At 38.4% G+C, this 25,841-nt stretch overlaps 1 protein-coding gene across 2 annotated transcripts in view; it reads left to right on the top strand.

The window, feature by feature from the left end:
- URGCP (upregulator of cell proliferation) overlaps nucleotides 1-25,841 on the top strand; it is a 58,071-nt gene that overhangs the window by 3,463 nt on the left and 28,767 nt on the right. The window lies entirely within an intron of this gene.

Here is a 25,841-nt window from a genome sequence, read left to right as displayed (position 1 = left end):
GTATCCCTTTTCTCCCCAATTTTTATTTATTTATTCAGTTACTTTGTTGATATGCACGGACTCATGGCTATTTATTGTATAGTTTTTAATTGATTAGTTTCATTATCTGTTATGTTGCTAAGATTGTCCTTGATTTGGCCATTGAGAGCTTGTTGTAGGGAGCCTCTAAGATGTTCTCCAGCAAGTCCCACTTCCTGGTATTCAGGCCCTTACGTAATCTCCTCTCCTATATTTAGTGATGTTTCTAATTAATAGAAAAGGTGATAGGATGTCATTTCTGAGATTAAGGTAAGAAAAAGACTGGCTTCCATCTTGGGCAACCTCTCTTGCTTCCTTACTCTGTCACTCCCTTGCTCTGATGGAGGTCAGCTGCCATATTGTGAGCTGCTCTATGGACAGGCCCCAGTGCTGAGGAACTAAGGGAGGCCTTCTAGCCACACCTAGTGAAATACTAAGGCCCTCAGGCCAGTACCCCACCAGATCACCCCATAACCTTACTACTATCTAGCGTACCAGATGTTCTAGCTGTTATTAGAAGGCAAGGAAAAGAAATAATGACAAGGGAAGAAGTAAAAATGTTTTTATTCACAGATGACATGCTTGTGTACACAGAAAATCTGAGGGAGATGACAGAAAGCTTCTGGAACTATTATAATATTTTAGCTGTTATAGATGCAAGATCATCAATTGTATTTCTACGTGCTAACAATCAGAAATTGAGAAAACATTTTAATGCCACATACAGTACTATGAAAAATATGGAATGCTTCTGAATAAACTTCAGAAAATATTTGGAAGACCTTTACACTGAAAACTACCAAACGTTGCTCAGAGCAATTAAAGATCAAAGTAATGGCAAGATATAGTGTTCATGGGTTGGAAGAGTCAATGTTGTTAAGATATCAGTTCTTCCTGAATTCATATATTCAGTGCAATCCAAATCAAAATCCCAGCAGGCTTTTTTGTTTTGGTAGAAATTTACAAACGGATTCTGACATTTATGTGGATATGCTGAGGATTCAGAATGGGCAGTACTCAGGCTATATGATTACAAGATATAAAGCTATGTAATGAAAAGGTGTGTTGGCATAAATATAGCTAAGTTGTCTTGAAACAAAGAATGGAAAATGAAATATGAAAATGAAAGAGAGTACATAAATAAACCCACATATTGATTTCCAAAAAGGTGCAGCTATAGACTGAATGTGTCCCCCTAAATGTCATATGTTAAATCCTAACCTTGTATTAGAAGGTGGGGCACTTTCCAAATGATTAGCTCATGAGAGCAGAGCCCTCATGAATGGCATTAATACCCTTGTAAAAAAGAGACCCTAGAGAGTTCCTTAGTCCCTTCTGTCATGTGAGGACACAGCAGACAGCCATCTATAAACTAGAGAGAGGACCCTATCAGATACTGAATCTGCTCGTGCCTTGATTTTGGAATTCTCAGCTTCTAGAACTGTGAGAAATATATTTCTGTTGTTTATAAAAGGCCCCCCAGTCTATGTTTTTCTGTTACAGTGACCCCAATGGACTAAGACAGGTGCCAAAGCAATTCAGTGGAGAATGGCTTTGGAACAATTACACAGCCATATAAAAAAATAACTGCAACTTTGCCTCATGTTATATGCTACAAGTAAATGAAAATGAGTCATAGACCTAATTGTTAAATTAAGTTAGAACTATAAAACTTGTAGAAAAAAAACATGAAAAAATCTTTGTGACCTGGGGTTCAACAAAGATATTTTAACTATAACATAAGCATGAGTTATAAAAGAAAAAAAAATCAATAAATTGGGCTTTATCAAAACATAAGCAAACTCTGAAATGTGGAGAGAAGATGGCAGACTTGGGAAGGGATCTTGAGATCTGAAAATGACATGACAGTGAGTTCTCTTTTTGCTTAATATATCCTGGATTGGGTGCTGGAGAAGCCAGCAACCAGGGAATACCAATGGGAGTGGTGAGGGGGGGAGTCCCCAAAAGTAGCCTCCTCTCTTTCACCAAAGGACCAGGAAAGGGGCAACTTAGCAAGACAGAAAACCTATAGGCAATAACTCCTTTACTAAAGTCAAACACCATGGAACAAAATGGCGCCCCATCCCTATCAGCCTAGAGTTTGATGATAGCCATGTTGTAAAGGGGCAGTCCTCCTCCCTTGCTGGGGTGATGTCAGAGAAGGCCCAGAGGAACTGGGATTATCATGCCCACCCAATGATGAGACCTTTTCTCTCTCACAGTGTCTGTGAAGGCGACATGGAGAACAGTTACAAGGCATTCCTCACCCTCTGTATTAGTGTTCTCTAGAGAAACGGGGGCGGGGTGGTGAGGAAAGGGAGATAGATTTATTATAAGATATTAGCTCATGGTATTATGGAAATCCCATGATTGGCTCTGTACAAACCGGACACTCAGGGAAGCTGTTGGTGCAGTTTGAAGGTCTGAGACCTGGAGAACTGATGGTGTGGATTCCATCTGTGTCCGAAGGCCTGAGAACCAGGAGCGCTAAGTACAGAAGATTGATTTCTTAGTACAAACATTTAGGCAGAGAGCCAATTTAACTTTCCTCCACTTTTTTGTTCTGTTCAGGCCCTCAACAGATTGGATATAACCATCCACATTGGAGAGGACCATCTGCTTTATTCAGTCCACCAATTCAAAGACTAATCTCTTCTGGAAACACCCTGACAGACGAATTCAGAAATAATTTTTAACCAGCTACCTGGGCATTTTGTAGCCTAGTCAAGTTGACACATAAAATTAACCACCTTTGCAGCCAGGGTGGTGGACTTTTATCTTCACGTGGCTGTAATAAGGTGGGGTCTTCATTCTTGTGTTTGTGTGATGTCACAGGAGGCCTGAAAAAAAAAAAAGATTTAAATAAGATCCAGAGTCTCATAACACGATACTCAAAATGTCCAGGGTACATTTGAGAATCATTCATCAGACCAAGACTGTCTCAATGAGTAAGGTAAGACAGTTATCAGATTCCAAACCAGAAATGACACAGAGATGAGAATTATCTGACAGATTAAAAAAAATTTTTTTTAATGTTTATTATTGAGAGAGACAGAGCATGAGCATGGGAGGGGCACAGAGAGGGGGAGACACAGAATCCACAGAACCCAAAGCAGACTCCAGGCTCTGAGCTGTCAGCACAGAGCCTGAGACGGGGCTCAAGCTCACAAACCATGAGATCATGACCTGAGCTGAAGTCGGACGCTTAACCAACTGAGCCACCCAGGTGCACCTCAGATTTTAAAGAAGGCATAATAAAAATGCTTTGATGAACAACTAGGAAAATGCTTCAAGCAAAAAACCAGAAAGTCTTAGCAAAGAAATACAAAATATAAAGAGGAAGCAAATGGAAATTTTAGAACTGAAAAATACAATAAAGGAAATAATAAACTCACTAGATGAACTCAACAGCAGAGTGGAGATGATAGAGGAAAGGATCAGTGAAATTAAAGATAAAACAATAGAAATTAATCCAACAGGGAGCAACAGTGAAAAAAAAGATTGGGAAAAAAGGTAAATAGAGCCTCAAGGACCTGTGGTAGTATAACAAATGATCTAACATTTCATTGCATCTGAGTCCCCAAGGAAGATGAGAAAGAATTTGGAGCTGAAAAAGTATTTGGATAAATAGTGGCTGAAAAAACTCCCAAAGTTTGCAAAAGACGTAAACTTACAGATTCAAGAAACTGAGTTAAGCCCAAATGGGATACACCCCAAGAAAGACCATGCCAAAATATGTTCAGTCAAAATTCTGAAAATTAAAGACAAAGTATCTTGAAAAAAAGAAATAGTATGTGAAAACCAATCCAAATTACAGCAGAATTCTTACCACAAACCAGAGGCCAGAAGGAAATGGCATGGCATTGGCAAATGCTAAAAACAAAGAACTGTAACTCAGAATTGTCTCCCTAGTGAAAATATCCTTGTGGAATAAAGTGGAAATCAAGACATTCTCTGATGAGAGAAAAGTAAGGATTTGTCACCAGGGGATCTATCTATAAAAAAAAAAAAAAAGCTAAAGGAGTTTCTTGAGTTGGAAAGGAAATGATAAATGAAGGAATCTTGAAACATCAAGAAGGGATATAGAACAATAGAATGAGTAAATATTTAAGTTAATACAATGGAATTTTTCTTTTGTTGAGTTTTATAAAATATATTTGATAGTTGAAGCAAAAATGGTAATGTCTGATATGGATCTCAAAGCCTGCAGGGGGAATCTTTAGGACAACTGTTTTATAAATGACAGAGGGTAAAGGAACTTAAAGGATTATAATGCTTTTACATTTCACGTGAACTGGTAAAATGTTGACACCAGAGTGCTGTGAAAAGTTATGTATGTGTAACATAAAACCTAGAGCAACTGCTAAGGGTCTGTTCAAAGAGGTAAGTTCAAAAGCAGTTTTGATGAAATGGAATTCTAACAAAAGGCACAAGTAAGCCGGAAAAAGAAAACAGACAAATGAACAGGAAAGAAATGAAACAAAATGAAAAGAAAACCCCGCTGAAGTCCTAGCATATCAATAATTGCCTTAAATGTAAATGTCAGAATACACCAATTAAAAGAAAGGGGCAGAGTGGTTAAAAATATATACTCCCCATAAGAAAACTCAGTTCAAAAGTAATGATATAGGTAGGTTGAAAGTAAAAAGATGGAAGAAGGTATGCAATACAGACTGTAATCAAAAGAAGGCAGTAGTATTAACATCAGGTAGACTCTAGAGCTAAGAAAATTACAGGGACAGAGAGGAGTTTTTCATATGATGAAAAGGGTCAGGCTATCAAGACATGGCAATCCTAAATTTGTATGCATTAAACAACAGAGCTACAAAATATGTAAAGCAAAAATAGACCTGAGAGGAGAAATAGACGAATCATTATTATATTGGAGACCTCAACACCCCTCTTCCAACAATTGATTAAAATACCCAGAAAATCAGCCAGGATATGTAATAACTCAATCAACAGGGTTACTCCCCCCCCCCCCCCCCACTACAGCAACAGCAACAGAATAGGCGTTCTTTTCAAGTTCTCATGGACAGTTTACCAAGATAAGCCATTTACCACAATAGGGTGATAAAACAAGCTTCACCATATTAAAAACAATTGCTTCACCATATTAAAAACAATTGAAATCCTACTGTGTGTGTTCTCGCCACAATGGAATCAAACTAGAAATCAGTAACAAAGGTAACAGGAAAATCTTGGAACAGTTGGAAACTAAACAATTTTGCTAAATTTATGGGTTAAAGGAGAAGTCTCAAAGGATAATAAAAACAACAATTGAACTAAATGAAAATGAAAGTAAAACATACCAAAATATGTGGGATGTAGCTAACGTAGTGCTAACAGGAAATTTTATAGCACCAAATTCTTTAGAAAAGAGGGAAAGTCTCAAGAAAATAATTTAACCTTTCAATTTATCCTATAAAAAGAAGAGCAAGATAAACGTAGAGGTGCAGAAGGAAGGAAACAATAAGAGGAGAAACCAAATTGAAAAGAGAAAAACAGTGGAGAAAATAAAAGATGGTTCTTAGAAAAAATTGACAAACCTTTGATAAGACAAAAAAGGATGACACGAATTACCAATATCAGGAATGAAATGGGCTAGCACTATAGGCCTTACAGACATCAAAAGTATAATAAGGGTATAGAACTATACATATATAGATTTGACAACTTAAATGGACTAATTTCTCAAAAGTCATCTAATATAAAAGATAATTTGTATAGGTCTGTAAATCTTAAAAAAATTGAATTTTTAATTTAAAAACATCCAACAAAAGAATCAGAGATTTTCAGTAGAGAATTCCACCAAACATCTACAGAACAAATTCTACACATTATCTTCCAGAAAACAATAAAGGAGAGATTTTCTAACTTATTTTATGAGGCCAGTATTATGCCCAAACCATACAAAGACCATCCAAAAAAGGAAAACTACAAGTTAATATATCTCAGGAATACAGATACAGAAATCCTCAGTGAAACATTAATAAGTGGAATTCAATGTATAAAAAGAGTTATGGGATTTGGAAAGGATGACAGAGTAGAAAGCACCAGAAATCTGTCTTCCTACTTAGACAATTGTCCTGGCAGAATGTGCTTGACTTAATTATGTTGGAACTCTAGTTTATTCAAAGACTTGTAACTTCCTGAAGAAGGCTTGAATGGGAGAGTGCAGTTAATTTTGGTCAGTTTCACCAATGGATACCCACCACCCATCTTCCACTCAGTGACAGTCATACATTTGTTCCAGGAGCAGCTTACATCTAGGTGAGCCAGGGTGGGCAATATGGGCCCTGTCCTTCAAATTACCAGGATCTGTTTTGTGCTTGCTGCTGCTTATCATGGAAGTACAGACACAGGAGCGGGCAGCCATTGCTGCATGTTCCCTCCCATTGTTTCAAGCCCCTTGCCCTACAGCGGAAGTGACTTCCAAGAGATTTAAAGAGGTGGCACCTTTCCCCCCACCTTTATCTCTTTTCCTCATTTTGGGAGCCAGACATTTAAGGACGAGGTCCTTAAATGGCAAAAGTGACCACATATACAGGGGAATTTAGAAAGTATTTGTGCATGCCTAGGGAAAAGTTCAGGCTCAGAAAGACCTGAGAAGACCTTAAGTTTACACCTCAGGCTGATCTCAGGCACACAGAGCCTACAACAATAAAACTAAAGCAAAAAACAACCCCCCCCCCCAAACCCCAAAGAAAATCCTGGGAAGATAGAAAAGGAAGAATCTGATTTCCAGGCTTCATACATTATTAGATTCAAGCATAAAGTTTTCAGGGAAAAAAACAGTCACAAGACACACAAGGAAAGAGGAAAGTATGGCCCATTCAAAGAAAAAAACAATTACAGTAGAAAATGTCCAGTGAGAAAGGCCCGCTGGAAAATCTAGAGAAAGACTTTGAAACAACTGTGTTAAAGATGCTCGAAAAACTAAAGGAGGACAATGGAGAGAATCAAGAAAATGATGTATGAGCAAAATGGAAATATTAGCAAAACCACAAAGAAATTCTGGCGCTAAGGAGAAGAACTGCAGATTTGAGCAGGCAGAAGAATCAGTGAACCAGAAGGTAAGATAATTGAAATGATCAAGTCTGAGGAAAGGAAAGAATAAAGATTGAAGAAAAATGAACAAAGCCAAAGGGACCTGTGGGACACCTAGAGGTTTACCATGCATTGTAGAAGTCCCAGAAGAGAGAGAGGGTCAGAGAGATTATTTGGAGAAATAATGCCTGAAAACTTACCAAATTTGAAGAAAGACATATAAACATCCAAGAAAGAATATAAACATCCAAGAACTTAAACTTCAAATAAGATGAATTCAAGGAGACCCACACAGAGACACATAAATTGTTGGCAACTAAAACAGAATCTTGAAATCAGCAAGAGAAGCAAATCCTCACATAACAAGGATCTTCAATAAGACTATCACCAGATTCCTCATTTGAAACTTTGTAGGCCAGAAGTCAGTGGGCTAGCATATTCAAAGTAGTGAAAGGGAAAAAAAAGATGTCAGCCAAGAATACTGTATCTGCCAAACTGTCTTTCAGAAGCGGTGAAGAAATTAAACCCAAAGCTAGCAGAAAGAAAGTAATGGAGATCAGAGATGAACAACACACGGAATAGAAAAAAACAAATAAGAAGGATTCTAGGAAGATGGGGTCAGAAGCCTCAGGAATCTGTTTCCCTCCTTAGACAACAATTGTACTTGCAGAATCATCTGATATAACTATTTTGGAACTCGAGTCTGTTGAAGGCTTGCAACTTTTAAGGAAAGGCTTGGATGGTAAATTTTACTTTATTTCTGTTCTTAGCATGATAGTAACTACACATCCCAACCCCCAGCCACTTGACAGACAGCCGTGTTGCTGGATCAGCTTGCACACAGCTTGTGGGAGCCAAGCAGGCAAGAAGGACTCTGTCCTCTGAATATCAGGGATCTTTCCTCTGATCACTGCTGCTTCTGATCATAGAGGTTCAAAGAGGCAGGGAGCCATTGCTATTGCACCTCCCCCATCTGGCTCAAGTGTGTTACAATATATTTAAAGGGCCAGTGCCCTTTCCCCCCTTTTGTCCCTTAATTTTTTGTTTTGTGTGTCGGGGGGAGATGGGGAGTCAGAACCAGATGTTAAAGGCTAAGGTATTCAAACACTCCTGCATATACAGGAAAAATTAGAAAGTAATTATGCATGTCCAAGGAAAAGAGATGAGAAGAGTTAAATCTATATCTCAGGCTGATTCTCAGCACAGAAATGGTATAACAATCAAAAAGACAAGTAACAACAGCAAACCCTGAGGGAAGGGGAAGAATCTAATTTTCAGAGTTATCACATTATTAGATTCAAATGTCTAGTGTTCAACAAAATATCACAAGTCAAAGAGACAGGAAAATATGTCTCATTCAAAGGAAAAAAATACAACAGAATCTGTCCCTGGAAAATACATTGGGAAATATATTAGGCAAAGACTTGGTGGTAAAGATACTAAAAGTCAATGGGACGCCTGGGTGGTTCAGTTGGTTAAGTGTCTGACTTCAGCTCAGGTCATGATCTCGCACTCCATAAGTTCGAGCCTCATGTTGGGCTCTGTGCTGACAGCTCAGAGCCTGGACCCTGCTTCAGATTCTGTGTTTCCATCTCTCTCTGCCCCTTCCCCACTCATACACTGTCTCTTTCAAAAATAAATATTTAAAAAAATTTAAAAAACACTAAAAGTCAAGAAAACAATGTGAGAACAAAATGCAAGTATTCATTAAGAGATGGAAAATCCAGAAAGAAACTAAAATGAAATTCTTTAGCTGAACGGTACAATAACTAAAGTAAATCACAAGGAGTCAAAGGCAGATTTGAGCTGGCAGAACATAAATCAGTACTTTAAGGTAGGACAATGGAAGTTATTGAGGCTCAGGAACAGAAAAAGATGAAAAATAGCAAACACAGCCTGGATGTCTATGGGAAACCATCAAAAGCACCAACATAGGCATTGTGGGAGTCTCAAAGAAGAAGAGTGAGAAAGGGGCGGAGAGAATATTTGATGAAATGATGACTGAGAATTTCCCAAATTTGAAAAAGGACATGAATAGAAACATCCAAGAAGCTCAACAAACTTCAAGTAAGATGAGCTCAAAAAGACCCACTCCTTGGGTCCTCCTTCAACCTCCAGGAGCTCGTGGAGGGATGTGTAACCTCCCCCTCTTGTCCACCCTATTCCCAGGATGAGAGGAAGCCTCTCTCCTTCCCCATCAGACTGGATGTGCCTTTATCCTCCAATGCCCCGATCTCTCTGAACACCCCCATTCTCCACCTGGTGGTGCAGGGTGCTCCTTGACCCACCCAGATTCAACAGTTCAGGGGGCTCCCCTGCTATATCTCCTCCCATCCTGTACCCTATTTCTGGGGCCTCATCACTGTGGAAGACAGGGACAGTAAGGGTATAAATGGATGGGAGGCATGGGGAAGGTTTTGGAGTAGAACCAGGGTGTGTGTGTATGAAGGGGGAGTGGTAAAGTCCCCTAGGGGAGGGGGGGACTAACCTTGTCTGGTGGATGAGAAGGCATACTTATTTTTGCCTTCTGTATGGTATTTGAAAAGAGAACTAAAAAATCCAAATGGCAAAAACACCCCACATTATAATCAAACTTTCAAAAGCCAAAGAAAAAGGGCAAATCTTGAAAGCAGCGAGAGAAGACAATTGTCACATACAAGTGATCCTCAGAGATTTGCAGATCCTTTTTTTTTTTTTTAATAAGAAACTTCGGAAGCTAGAAGACAGTGGGCAGATGCATTCTAAGTGCTCAAAGAAAAAGAATCTCTCAACCAAGAACCCTATATCCAGCAAAACTGCCCTTCAGAAGTGAGGAAGAAATCAAGACATTACTTGATAAAAGCTGAGGGAGTTTGTGACCACTAGACCTGCTCTGCAAGAAATGCTTAAGGGAACCCTGCAAAATGAAAGGAGACTGTACATTAGCCTGAAGCTGTGAGGAGAAATAAAGATCTCGGTAAAAATAAACACATGGACAGTTATAAAAGCTAGGATTATTGTAATAGCTTGTAACTGTGCTTTTTCTTTTTTATGGAATTTATGATACTAATGTGTTTAAATAAAAAATGCTAATGTAATTATTACTGTAACTTTGGTTTGTAACTCCAAATCTTATTTTGTCCATAATTTAGGAGACTAATGCATTTAATATACTAACTTATGTTTTGGAGCATACAATGTATAAAGATGTGGTTTTGTGACATCAACAACCAAAAAGGTTAGGGACAGTGTGAAGGAGCAGCTTTTTTTGGTGTATTATTGAAGTTAAGGTGCTATAAATTCAAATTAGAGTTTGACAGCTTTAGGATATTAAGTGTGAGTCCCCATGGCAACCACAAAGAAACTAGCTAAGAATATACACAAAAGGAAAGTAAGAAGGAGCTTAAACATTTTGCTACAAAAAATCAACTAAATACAAAAGAAGACAGGGCTGTGGGAAATGAGGGACAAAAAAGCAATAGGGCATATAGAAAACAAATAGCACAATGATAGAAGTAAGTCCCTCCATATCAGTAATTATTTTTTTTTAATAATTTATTTTTGAGAGAGACAGAGCATGAGTGGGGGAGGAGCAGAGAGAGAGAGGGAGACACAAAATTCGAAGCAGGCTCCAGACTCTTAGCTGTCAGCACAGAGCCCTACACAGGGCATGAACCCACGAACTGTGAGATCATGACCTGAGCTGAAGTCAGACACTTAACCAACTGAGGCACCCAGGCATCCCAGTAGTTACTTTAAATGTAAATGGATTCTGGGGCATCTGGGTGTCTCAGTCATTTAAACATCTGACTCTTGATGTCTGTTCAGGTCGTGATCTCATGGTTTGTGAGATCGAGCCCTCTGTTGGGCTCTGCACTGACAAGGGGGAGCTTGCTTAGGAGTCTCTCCCTCTCTCTCTCTGCCCCTTCCCTTCTTGTGTGCTCTCTCTCTCTCTCCCTCTCTCTCCCTCCCTCTCTCTCTTAAATATAAACAAACCTTTAAAAATGTGAATGGAGAGGCACCTGGGTGGCTCAGTTGGTTAAGCATACGACTTTGGCTCAGGTCATGATCTCATGGTTCATGAGTTCAAACCCTGTGTTGGGCTCTGTGCTGACAGCTCAGAGCCTGGAGCCTGCTTTGGATTCTGTGTCTCCCTCTCTGTCTGTTCTTCCCCTGCTCACACTCTCTTTCTTTCTCAGAAATAGTTTTTAAAAATGTAAATGGATTAAACTCTCCAATTAAAAAACAGATTGCCAGAATGGACGAGAACACATGATTCAACCATATGTCTGTCTACATGAGACTCACTTGAGATTGAAAGATACAGACTTGAAAGTGAAATGATGGAGAAAGATATTCCAGGCAAATAAGTAACCGAAAGAGAGCACAAAACACTATACGAAATTCAGATGAAATAGACTTTAAGTCAAAAAAGCTTACAAGAGACAAAGATGTATGTTAACAAATGTTTTAACAGCAAGAAGGAATTGTAATTATAAACATTTATGCACCTAATCGCAGACCATAAAAATATATGAACCAAAAAGTGACAAAATTGAAGGAAGAAATAGTTTTGCAATAATAGTTGGAGACTTTAGTACCCCACTCAAAGTAATAGAACAACCAGACAGAACATAAGGAAATAAGGACTTAAGCAATACAATAAAATACTAGTTCTAGCAGACTCTATACATATAGGGTACTCTACCTACCCATAACAACATACACATTCTTCTCAAATGTACATGGGAGATTTTCCAGGATGGTCCATATGGAGGGTCACAAATTAACTCAATAGATTTTAAAAGATAGTTATAATACAAAGTGTCTTCTCTGATCACAATGGGTAAAGTTAGAAGTCAGTAAAAAACTAAAATACACAAAATTTTGGACACTAAACAACACAATTGTAAACAACCAACAGATCAAAGAAGAAATCATAAGGGAAATTTAAAAATACTTAGAGACAAATGAAAAGAAAGACAACAGAACTCATGAGATGCATTGGAAGTGGTGCTAAGGGGGAAATTCATTGGTATAAATGTCTACATTAGAAACAAGAGAGTTCTAAAACAACAACCAAACTTTACAACTTGAGGAACTAGAAAAAGAATACACTGAAGCCACAGCTAGCAAAAGGAAAGAATAAAGATTATACCAGAGAACAATGAAATAGAGAGTAGAAAAAATGGTACAGAAAATCAAATGAGACCAAAAGGTGGTTCTTTGAAAAGATCAACAAAACTGACAAACCTTTAGCTAGATGACTTAGAGAAAAGTCTCCAATTACTAAAATCAGAAGTGAAAGTGGGGACATTACTATTAATTCTAGAGAACTAAAAAAAAAAAATGTTTATAAGGAAGTACCTTGAACAACTTATGCTGACACATTGGATAATCTAGATGAAATGGACAAATTTCTAGAAACAAAAACCTACCAAGACTAACTCATGAAGAAATAGTCTGAATAGACCGATTATTAGTAAGGAGATGGAATCAGCAATTTAAAAAATCTCCCAACAAAGAAAAGCACTGGTCCTGAGAGCTTCACTGGTGAATTTTACCAAACATTTAAAGAAGAATGCTTTTCAAACATTTCCAAAATATTGAAGAGAACATTTTGTAGCTCATTCTATGAGGCTAGCATAACTCTGATGGCCAAAGCCAGACAAAGACTGCAAGCAAAGAAAACTACAGACGAATGTCCCTTATGAACATTGATGCAAAAATCGTCAACAAAATACTAGTAAACAATTCAGCATTTTAAGAGGATTTTACATTATGACCAAGTGGGATTTATCCCTGGTATGCAAAGATGGTTCAAATTATGCAAGTCAATCAATATCACGCACCACATCAATAAAATGAAGGGAAAAAACACATGATCATCTCATTTGGTGCAGAGAAATCATCTGTCAAATTCAACATCCTTTTATGATAAACACAACAAATTAGGAATAGAAGGAAACTACTTCCATGTAATAAAAGCCATAAATGAAAAACACAGCAGATGTAACACTCAATGGGGAAAGACTGAAAACTTTTCCTTTAAGGTCAGGAATACGGCAAGGATGTTTTCACTACTTCTCTACAACATCGTACTAGAAGTTCTAGCCAGAGCAATTAAGCAAGAAAAAGAAATAAAAGGCATCCAAAGTGGCAGGAAAAAGTAAAATGATCTCTGTTGGCAGATGATAGCATCCTAATGATGCTACAAAACTGTTAACTAATGAATGAATTCAGCAAAGTGGCAGGATGATGTATTTTTACTGATTGTTATTTCTTTTCATTATTAGTGTTTTATATATTTTGAGACAATGCTATTAGTCACATGCAAATTAGAAATTGTTATATTTTCCTGGTGAAGTTAACATTTCATCTTTATGATTTTTTTTATCACTACCTAAAAATAAGTATTCTGAATGAAAGAAGCCAGACCCAAAGGGATATAAATTATATGAGTCCATATATATGACATACTGGAAAGGGCCAAGTCAGAGGAATATATAAAGATCAGTGGTTGCCATGGGTTGGGGATTAGGAGAAGAGGCTGACTACAAACTGCAAAGGAAATTTTTGAGTGGACTGTGGTGAACGTACAACTCTATTCATTTTTCAGAACTCATAAAACTATATACCACAATGAACACATTTTAAGTTAAAATGGGAACCTTTATGTTATTATATTTTGCCAACAATTAAAAAAAATTTTTTGAGAGAGACAGAGACACAGCATGAGCGGGGGAGGGACATAGAGAGAGGGAGACACAGAATCCAAAGCAGGGTTCAGGCTCTGAGCTGTCAGCACAGAGCCCGATGTGGGGCTCTGACCCACGAGCTGTGAGATCATGACCTTAGCTGAATTTGGACGCTTAACTGACAGGGTCACCCAGGCGACCCTACCAACAATTTTAAAATTGCATATAGAGTTCATACTGGTACGTCAGAATCTCATCTAGCACCACAGGGTAGCATTCTTCCTTGTGTATCTGTAGCTTCTTTCCCTGATGTTGGGAAACATACTCTCATTATCTATATTTTCATATTTGTTATACTCATAATTTCAGAATTGCTAACCCATATCCTGTGGGTTACAGGATGTGTGAAACATTTACTAATCAGTCTGTTTATGTATCATTCTTTTTGTCATTAGCCTTATAGTATCCAGTGAAAAACACTTTTCCAAAATTATGTAGGTTTTAGTTCCTTCATTCCCACCCTTTTCAAATGTGGTATGCTATATATTTATAATACAATTAGGTTATTTGTCACAATCTGCTTTCCACACTGGGTTTCCCCAATAGCATGGTACCATTTTTAAGTGTACAGTTCAGTGGGATTAAGTACATTCACACTGGTATGCAACCAACATCGTTATCTATTTCCAGAACTTTTTTTTCATCCTTAACTGAAACTCTGAACCCATTAAACAGTAACTCCCCATTCTTCCTCCCCACAGCCCTGGTAACCTCTGTTCTACTTTCTGTGTTTGTATTCAAGTATCCTTATATAAGTGGACTCATACCATATTTGTACACTAATACCAGACTTTTTTTGTTTGGCTTATTTCACTTAGCATAATGTCTTTAAGGAACATCCTTATTTTAGTATATTTCAGAATTACATTCCTTTTTTCAAGGGATTACATTCCTTTTTTCGATATTTTATCATATGTATATACCACTTTTATTTATCCATCAGTGGTCATTTGGGTTGTTTCCACCTTTTGGCTATTGTGAATAATGTTTTTTTTTTTTAATTTTTTTTAACCTTTTATTTTTGAGACAGAGCATGAATGGGAGAGGGGCAGAGAGAGAGGGAGACACAGAATCGGAAGCAGGCTCCAGGCTCTGAGCCATCAGCCCAGAGCCCGACGCGGGGCTCGAACCCATGGACCACGAGATCGTGACCTGGCTGAAGTCGGACGCTTAACCGACTGAGCCACCCGGGCGCCCCGTGAATAATGTTTTTATGAACACTGATGAACAGATATCTGTTGGAGTCCATCTTTTCAATTATTTTAGTTATATACCCAGAAAAGAAATTGCTGGATCAAATGTTAATTGTATGTTTAACTTTGAAAAAAAAAATGTTTATTTTTGAGAGAGAGACAGAATGTGAGCAGGGGAGGGGCAGAGAGAGAGGGAGACACAGAATCCAAAGCAGGCTCTAGACTCTGAGCTGTCAGCACAGAGCCTGATGCAGTATTCAAACCCACAACCTGTGAGATCATGACCTGAACCAAAGTCGGATGCCTAACTGACTGAACCACCCAGGTGCCCCTTTATGTTTAACATTTTAAGGACCACCATACTTTTTCCACAATGACCACCATTTTACAATGCCACCACCAATGCACAAAGGTCCCAGTTTCTCCACATTCTTGCCAACATTTCTTATTTTCTGCTGAATACACACACATACACACACACACACACACACATATACACACACACACACTCATATATATTTGTAGGTAGATCAATAGAGATGTGTAGATATGACTTGGTATATATACACAGGTTTTCCTGATCTGTCAGCTGAGGGCCTAAAAACAATGACACACTGATAGTGATGAACACACCTAGCTCCCAGATCTTGGTTTCTAAATACAATTCTTGAGTCCAAGGGGCCAGGGCCACTTGGAGAAGTGCTTGGTTCCAGGGCTGAGGCAAGGAAAATACAAGCTAATTCTGGAGTTTCTTTGGTGGCAGAAAGTAAGGAAGTGCTAGGTAAAAAGAGAAAAGGATGGGGGCACATAGAAAGACACAGAAGCCAACCTGAAAAAGTTCCCATTGGCCACAACCAGAACAATTTGGAAAACATTTCTGTAGTATAGTTCTCCAAAATCTATAACCTTAGTCTACTTATGAGATAACATCAAACAAACCCAAAATGAAGGACGTTCTTCAAAATACCTGACCTGTACTCTTCAAAAGTGTCAAGGTCATAAAAGACAAGGAAAGACAGGATCTGTCACAAATTAGAAGAGAATAAGGAAACATGACAGCTAAATTGGAGTGGAGCCCTGGATTGGATTTTGGGACCAAAAAAACCATTAGTGGGATAGCTGATGAAATCTGAGTTAGGTCTGTAGTTTATTTGGTGACATTGCAATAATGTTAATTTCTTACTTTTGATAATTGAACTGTGGTTATATAAGATGTTAACATTTGGCTATAGTGGGTGAAGAGGATAGGGGAATGTTGTACAATCATTGTGACTTTTCCATACATCAAAAATGTCCCTTAAGTCAGATTTATGTTTGTATATCCCATGTGCTTAATTGATTGTGTGTGTTTCTGAATGATGCTAAAATCTCCCACCATGATGTTAGATTAGTCTATTTCCTTTGTTAAAAACAAGACAACAGGCCCAAAATGGAGTCACTTGTGCTAAACCCCACATCACCAGATTGAGACTTAGACTCGTCAATCAGGAACCACCTGGTCAGCACTAGTGAGGTCATCTGCCTGCTACACCTTGCCATCCCCTAAAGGGCAGTGACCTTGCTAGAACCAGTCCACTTCCTTGTCCTTGCTCCTTCTGCCTGTCAAAGTCTTTCATTGTGTCCAGCTCTTCAGAGCTTCTTTCCATCTGCTGCATGGGATGCTGCCCAATTCACGAATCACTGAGTAAAACAATAAGACCTTTAAAATGTACTCAGTTGAATTTTTTAAAATACTCTTCGTCATTTTATCAATGTTTATGTTTTATGTATTTAAGGTTATATTATGAGGCACATGCAAATGTAAAATTGCTTTATCTGCCAGGTGAAATAACATTTAATCTTTATGAAGTTTTCCTCTTTATCCTTTATAGTGATTTTTGCTTTGAAATCTCTTTTGTCTGGTATTAGTGTAGCTATAGAAACTTTCTTTTGGTTAGAATTTACCTAAATATCTTTTGTATCCTTTGACTTTCAACCTCTCAGTATACTTATGCTTGAGAAGTGTCTCCTTAATACCAGCATGACAAACTGTCTTTTAACTTGAACATTTAGCATATTTACATGATTGTAATTACTGATATGTTTCAATTTATAACTATCCTCTTGTACTTTTTCTTGAACTACCAGTTTCATGTTTCTTCTTATCCTCTTTTGTATATATTTGGTGTTTTTTTTCTCCTCTCCCACTGTTAACCCCTCTCCCCAAATACTTTGGAAGCCAAGTTAGGGTGTAGTACTTTCATTGTTTACTCCAAGAATTCCAAATGCTCTTTCTCTTAAAAAGTAACACATTTAGTAAATAAAAGTTCAATTTGTAACACTTGCCTATTTCTGTGATGTAAATACTTCCATCTGATTTCAGGCTACCTTCAGTGAATGTGCACTTGGAAAGAGAGGTGCAGAAGTGGCTTGTAAGAAGCTGCTTCCAGCTAGTTTCACACCACTTACACCCTCGATAAAGACTCTTAAAATACTTTAACTCTATTTTCCAACTCTGAAGCTATTGTGGACATGTATTGTAACTCTCTATTAGTTTTCTATTGCTCTGTAACAAATTATCACCAGCTTAGTGGCTTGGTATAGCACCAATTCATCATCTTCCAGTTCTGTAGCTTAGAGGTGCTGACAAGGCTGTGTTCCTTGCCAGAGGCCCCTGGTGAGAATTCTGTTTCCTTTCCTTTCCCAGTGCCTGTCGATCTTGTCTCGTGACTCCTTGCTCATTCTTCAGATCCAGCGACAGCCGGGAGCAGTCCTTGCATTTCCTCATCGACCTTCCTGGACCCTGATAATGGCATTGTCCCTTCCCCCAATCCAGATAGGTGCTCCACATTAAAGTCAGTTGATGACCATCCTTAATTCCATCTGCACTCTTAATTTTCCTTTGCCATGTGACACGAAATATTCCTAGGGTATGGGGATTAGTATGTAGGCATCTTTGGGAGACCATTACTTTGCCTCCAACTCTTGCTTTAAACATTTTTAAATTTAACCCACAATACGTTATTATTGTTTTTAAGGCCAATGTTTGTTTAAATTACTATTTTCTGTGCTCTTTATTACTTCTTGAAGCCCAGATCCATCTGCTAATTTCCTCTCACCTAAAGTACAGTCTCTTATGCATTTCATTCTTATGGAACCTGGTGTGGATTTCTTTTTATTTGTCCCACTTGAGATTTGTCTAGCCCTTTGAAGCTGTGAGGCAGTATCTTTCATCAGTTCTGGAAAATTCTTAGTAACTGTCTTTTCAGATATTGCTTCTCCATTTTCTCTGTTCTCCTATCTGAGTCCATAATTATACATATGTTAGACCTTCTGACATTATCTTGTGTGTTTCTTAGCCCTTTTTCATCTTTTCCTTCACTTTGACCTGTTCTCCATTACTGATAAACTTCTCAGTACTATTTTCCATTTCACTAATTTCAGTGTGTCTAATTTGCTATTAAACCCATCTGTTACACTTGTAATTTCAATTCTATTGTATTTAAATTTTGATTGTTTTTCAAATCTCATCCTTTTTGGATATATTTCAAGGTTATTTTTTGTCTATTTCAAAGTGTTAAACATAGTTATTGTAAAGTTTGTGTCTAATAATTCCATTTATCTGAAATTCTTAAAGGTCTGTTTGACTTTGTTTTTTGTTTTTGTTTTCTTATTCATGGTGCCATGTTTCTGTTTGTGTTATTTTTGACTACCAAAATTTTATTTGGAATTTTTCTTTGGAATTTGATTTTTCTTGGAATCTTATTTCATAAATTCTCTGATGCCCCGAATAAATGTGGATTCTTTCAGAGGGGATTTGTGTTGGCATCTGCTAGGCTCTAGAAGCACTCCCAACCCAGGATCACTCTAAAGTTCCTTCTAATTTTCAGGTTACCCAGGTGGTAGGAGTTCAGGCTGCACAGCCATGAAAGGGCTACTCGTGGTTTTCATATCCTCAGAGGGAATCCTCTTCCAAACCAAATTGGAGACACTCTCCTCAGGGGTGGAGGCCAGTTATTTCTCTTTCACTGGGTATGACCCTTTGGAATCCTAGCCTTAGAGACAGAGGCTACTCTTTTACAGCCCCTACCTTGGATGGGTCCTGAGGGCTGGTTTCTGTTCCTCAAATGCTGGAAGCTGTGAAATCTCGAATGCAGGTTCCCTGATGTGGTGAAGGTCCCTAGAAGGAAGCTGCTGTCATTCTCTAGGCTCACCTTTTTGCTTCTGGGACCTAACCAGAGAATGCCCAGCTTTCTTACCAACTCATTAGATAATTATGATATTAAAATAAATTTTCAGTGCTTTTAACTGTTTTAGGATTAGCTCTGATTAGTGTATAGTTTGCATTTTCTGATAATTAAAATCCACTCTTTCAGACCTTTTATTTCAACAATATACTTTTTAAATTTCTGAGATGTCTAAATAGATTCTCTTCAATTTTTTTTTGTTTTGGCAAAATATATACAACATAAAATTTACCATTGTAATAATTCTAAGTGTACAGTTCTGTGGCATTCATTACATTCCCAATGTTGTACAACCACGACATCAGTTTTTCTAAAACTATCATTCCACAGAGACTCTGTAGCTACTAAGCAGTAACTCCCCATTCTCCCACCTCTGGACCCTGGTAACTGCTAATCCACTTTCTATCTGTTAGTTTGCCTGCTCTGGGTTCCTCACGTAAGTGGAGTCCCACAATATCCTTTTGTGTCTGGCTTATTTCACATAGTGTGTTTTCAAGTTTCATCCGTGTTGTAGTATGAATCAAAATTCCACCATTTCTTGTGAATGAATAATACTCCATTTTATGTTTATACCATATTTTGTTTATCCATTTAGTTGTTGATGGGCATTTGGGTTGTTTCCACCTTCTCGCTATGGTGAATACCTGCTACTTTGAACCTTAGTGTACAAGTATCCGTTTGAGTTCCTGCTTTCACTTCTTTGGGACATATACCCCAGAAGCATAATTGCTGGATCATATGGTATTTCTGTGTTTAGCATTTTTAGCAACTGCCAAACTGTTTTCTACAGTGATCAAACCATCTTACATTCCCACCAACACTGTACTAGGGTCCCAGTTTCTCCACATCCTCATTGACACTTGATATTTTCTTTTGTTTGGTGGTAGTCATTTTAGTATGTGGGAAGTGGTATCTCACATACTTTAATGCATTTCTTTAATGACTAATGATGTTGAGCATATTTTCATGTGCTCATTGGCTGTGAATATATCTTCCTTGGAGAAATGTCTATTCAAGCCCTTTGCCCATTTTCTAATTGGGTTGTTTGTTTTTTTTTTTTTTTTTTTTTTGTGGTTGAGTTGTAGGGTTTCTTATGTATTTTGGATATGAGTCCATTATCAGATATATGATTTGCAAATATCTTCTCCCATTCTGTGGGTTGTCTTCACTCTTTTGATAATGTCCTTTGATACACAAAATTTTTAAACTTTGAAGAAGTCTAATTGATCAAGTTTTTTCTTTTGTTGCCTATGCTTTTGGTGTCATATCCAAAAGAATCAGTGTCATGAAGCTTTTCCCCTATGTTTTTTCCAAGAGTTTTATTGTTTTAACTTGCATGTTTGGGTCTTTGACCAATTTTGAGTAATTTTTGTATATGATGTAAGCTATGGGTCCAACTTCATTCTTGTTGAAAAACTGTCCTTTCCACATTGAATGGTCTTAGCACTTGAGTCAAAAATATGTTGGACCATGTATGTGAGAATTTATTTCTGGGCTCATTTTTCTATTCCATTGTCCTATATGTCTGTGTTTATGTACTACACTATTTTGATTACTAAGTTTTATAGCTAGTTTTGAAATTCGGATGTATGAGTCCTCCAACTTTGTTCTTCATTTTTAAGAGTGTTTTTGTTATTCAGTGTTCTTGAGATTCTGTATAAATTTTAGGATGACTTCTTCTATTCTGTAAACAAATGTTTTGAGATTTTGATTGGAACTCCATTGAATCTGTAAATTGCTTTGGGTAACATTGACATCTTAACAGTATTAAGATTTCCAATCTGTGAACATGGGATATCTTTCCACTTATTTATATCTGCATTAGTATTTTCAACATTGTTTTTGTAGTTTCCAGTGTCACATTTTTTGTCATTTTGAGTAAATGTATTTCTTTTTTTTTTTAATTGTTTTCAATGTTTATTTATTTATTTTGAGAGAGTGACAGAGAGCTTGAGTAGAGTAGGGACAGAGAGAGAGAGACACAGAACGCAAAGCAGGCTCCAGGCTCCGAGCTGTCAGCACAGAGCCCGACGCGGGACTCAAACCCACCAACGGTGGGATCATGACCTGAGCCGAAGTCAGACACTGAACCGACTGAGCCACCCAGGTGCCCCTGAGTAAATGTATTTCTAAAGATTTTTTCTTTTTGATGCTAATGTAAATAGAATTGATTCCTTAATTTCTTTTTCGTATTGCTCATTGTTAGTGAGTGGAAGTGCAATGGACTTTTCTCAATCTCTTTGAGTATGACTGAAATTCAAAAAGCTGTACATACATAATGTATACACTTTGATAAGCTTGGAGATCATAATATCCCTGTGAAAACATCACAATGAAGGCCATAAACCTGTCCATCACCTCCAAAAGCTTTCCTCTCATTTCCTACATGTATTGTTATTGTTTATGTTTATTTATTTATTTGTTTATTTTATATATATATATATGCTTGTGTGTATGTGGTTGATGGCACTTAACATAAAATCTACCTTCTTAGCATATTTTTAAGTATGCCATTGAGTGTTGTTAATATAGACCCTATATTGTACATTAGATCTCCAAAAGTTACTCATTTTGCGTAACTTAGACTAACCAACACCTCTCCGTTTTTCCCTCCTCCCAGCCCTGGTAACCACTATTCTATGTTGTGGTTTTAAATTTACTATTTTAGATTCCTCTTAAAAGTGGGATCATGCAGTATTTGTCCTTTGGTCTATTTCACTTAGCGTAATGTTCTTCAGGTACATCCATGTCATTGCAAATGTCAGGATTTTCTATGTTTTAAAGGCTCACTGATATTCTATTGTATTTATACACCACATTTTTCTTTATCCATTGATTCCTTGATAGACAGTTAGGTTGTTTCCATATCTTGATTATTATGAATAATGCTGCAGTGAACATTGGAGTATAGATATCTCTTTGAGATCTTCAGTACTTTTGGATATATACTCAGATGTGTGATTTTGGATCATATGGTATTGTTTTCTTTTAATTTTTCTTTTATTTTTTATTTTTATTTGAGAGAGAAGAGAGAGAGCCTGTGATTGGGGGAGAGGGGTGGGGAAGGGGGAGAGAGAGAGAGAGAGAGAGAGAGAGAGAGAGAGAGAGAATCCTAAGCCAACTCCATGCTCAGTGCAGAGCCCAACACGGGGCTTGATCCCACAACTCTGGAGTCATCACCTGAGCCAAAATCAAGAGTTGGATGCCCAACCACTAAGCCACCTGGGTGCCCCGGATCATATGGTATTTCTATGTTTAGGTTTTTGAGGAACCTCTATACTGTTTTCCACAGTGGCTGCACCAGTTTGCATTCCCACCAATAGTGTACAAGGTACCCTGTTTCTCAACATCCTTACCAACACATATGTTTTGTTTTTTTGACAATGGCCATTCTAACAGGTGTGAGGTGATATCTTATTGTGGTTTTCATTTGCATTTCCCTGATGAGGTTATGTTGAACACCTTTTATATACCTGTTGGCCATTTGTATGTCTTCTTTTGAGAAATGTCTAGAGGTCCTTTGCCCATTTTAAAATCAGTCTTCCTTCAGTTTATTCATTTATTTTTGAGGGTGGGGGAACAAAGGATCTGAAGCAGGCTCTGTGCTGACAGCAGAGAGCCCAATGCGGGGCTTGAACCCATGAACCCTGAGATCATGACCTGAGCCAAAGTCAGAAGATTAACCGACTGAGCCACCCAGGCACTCCTAAATCAGTTTTTAAAAAATTATTATTGAGTTGTAGGAATTCTTCTATATTTTGAATATTAACCTCATATGGGATTTGTGGTTTGCAAATAATTTCTTCCATTCCTTAGGTTGCCTTTTCGTTTTGCTGATTGTTTCCTTTGCTGTGCATTTGTTTTTCAGTTTGATATAATCTCATTTGTCTATTTTTTGCTATTGTTGCCTGTGCTTTTGGTGTTTTATCCAAGAATTCATTGCAGAGTGCAGTATTTAGCTTTTTCCCTAGGTTTTCTTCCAAGAGTTTTATGGTTTCAGGTTTTAGGGTTGTCTCTTACCCATAGTGCCCTGCCATTTCAATCGGAAGGACTCCCTTTACCGTTTGTTCTAAGGTAGTTTGTGAATAAGGCCCGTTGAAGGCAATGAGTCTGTGGGGACTGGGAAAGTGGATACTACCTGTTGAAGGCCAAGGCCACTGCTATTGTGGGGAAGGGGTGGGACAACGCAATTAAAAATGCCACTGAACTTTCCTGCAATTTTAAATATGACTTTTCTTGCTTGAGTGTTTGCTTGGTTGCTGTAAATCTTGGGTGTTCAGAGCCTCTATACAATTAGTTCAGAGAGTTTCAGGTGGTTTTCTTCACGTTTCTGTGGGGATATGAGAACCGGGAACTTCCTAGTGAGCCATTTTGCCAAAATACTGTTTTTTTAACCTATCACACTGGCAATAAAAGAAATTGTGAAATTTACAGAGTGAGTTTGGGAAACTGGCACTATTACCGGTGTTGGTGACTATGTTGGGAGAGTAATCTGTAGGTTTGTGTATAGGTACGTTTAAATATGTAAGTGTGTATATGTGTTGTCCATATGTATATATGTATGTGTATATATGTAAGTGCATATATACATGTTATCGGCACGTATATGTGTTTTCATGTGTGTATATATGTGTGGATGTATATACGTGTGTATTAGTATATATGTATGTGTTTGCTTGTATGTATATATGTATATTACATATTTATCTGAAAAGACTTAAAATACTAATATCATCTGACCTAGAAATACAGCTCCTAGAAACTTGGCTTAAGGAAATAATCATGGATGATTACTGGATGAAGTAATCATGGTTGGGGAGTTTTGGCTATGAGGACATTTATTGCCATATTCCTTATAGTAATGAATACTGCAGCAGTATTTATGTCCAACAATATGGGCTGGTTAGAACAGAATCATCCACCAGGCAGTGAAATGGCACACACACTAAAACTTATGTTAAGGAAGAATAATATATCGGAGACCTTGTATATAGTTATTACTTTAAAGTATTATTTATGTATTTATGTATTTATTTTTGAGGTGAGGGAGGGGCAGAGAGAGAGAGGGAGAGAGAGAATCTTAAGCAAGCTCTATACCCAGCACAGAGCCCAACGAGATGTGGGCTCTGTCTCACTACTATGAGATCATGGCCTGGGCCAAAATCCAGAGTTGGATGCTTAACTGACTGAGCCACCCTGGTGCCCCATAAAATATATTTTAAATTTAACTACGTTTATTTAAAAAAATTATCTGACCTCCCTCATTCTAGTAGCAATCATTACTGCCTTGAACTAGGCCATTTAACAGTTGTCCGCTCCCAAACTCTTCCTAACCCCGGTCCTCTGAGATTTCTTCTGATTTGGGGTCTCGAAGCCCCTGTGGATTTACTTAACTCCCTTTACAGAGCATTAATTACCTTCTGAACTTAGGGCAGCAATTCCGTGAGCTTCCATTTTACTGAAGGGAACACGGATCCTCACAACGGTATATGGATTTTCAGGAAGGGGAAGAGACCATGCACCAGCCAATGTATTAGTCACTGTACAAATATTAACTCATTCAACCCTCAGAGAAAGGCACCTATTTCTACCTGATTTTTCAAATGAGTAAACTATGGCCCCGAGAAGATTCTATCTTGCCCATGTTTCCAGAGTTGGTAATTGGTGGCTCTCAGATTTCAACCCAGATATTCTGGCTCCAGAGGCAAGGTTTTCAGTCATTGCTTTGCTATCTCTCATTCTTATTAGCAGTAAAAACAAAATATTGATTATCAATAATACCGAATATAACACAGAAATGTGATCAACAGTGGTTTATATTTTCCAGAGCTTTTTGTCAGGCGTTTTCACTTACAAGAGCTCATTTATTTTTGAAAACTCATTTTGCTGAAACAGCAACTGAGGCTCAAGCACTCACAGATGGTGCCTGTGAACTGTGGGAACCCCAGACTCATTATTATTGCTTAATAACACAACGTAAAGAATAATAAAAGTGCTCCACGGTCCTTAGAGATGAACAGTGTACTTTTATACACATTTTACACGGGGTAACTGGCTCAGAGAGGCCAGCAACTCATGCAAGACAGCACTTAATCAAGTAAGAAATAGCAAAGTTACCACTTGTTTAATAGTAGTAACAACGCCTTGCTCTCCTGGGCTAAAGAAACGCTTTCCTTACAGAAATTAAACTCAGATCGCAGGGAGGTGTCCACTTCACCCAGTCCCGCCGCAGCTTCGTGGCCCCGGGACAGGTGTTCGGTTGGTTTGGCAACCTAGGCACCCGTCCGAGAGTCCTGGCCCGCGGGCACCCGGGCAGGTGGGCCGCCGCGGTCGCCCTGCTCCGGGTCCAAGCCGGTGCTGTGTCGCCCCCACCCCCGCCCAAGGCCGCTGGGAGACGATACTGGGCCCTCTTCCAACACCTCCAAAAGCTCGGCGAACCCCACCGCTCCCAGGCGCGCTTCCAACGAACCCCTGCGTTCCTCCCCAAGCGCCCCGATCCACTGTCCCGGGCCCCCTCCCCGAGCGCCTCCCTCTGCTGACCCGCGCCTCCTCCCGGATCGCCCCCCGCCGCCCCGGGACCGCTCCCCGAGCGCCCCCCATCGCCCCGGACCCCCTCC

Source organism: Felis catus, chromosome A2 (assembly GCF_018350175.1).
Source record: "Felis catus isolate Fca126 chromosome A2, F.catus_Fca126_mat1.0, whole genome shotgun sequence".
Classification (NCBI taxonomy): Eukaryota; Metazoa; Chordata; class Mammalia; order Carnivora; family Felidae; genus Felis; species Felis catus.
Note: the sequence above shows the minus strand (reverse complement) of the source record. Positions and strands in the feature narration are given on the sequence as shown.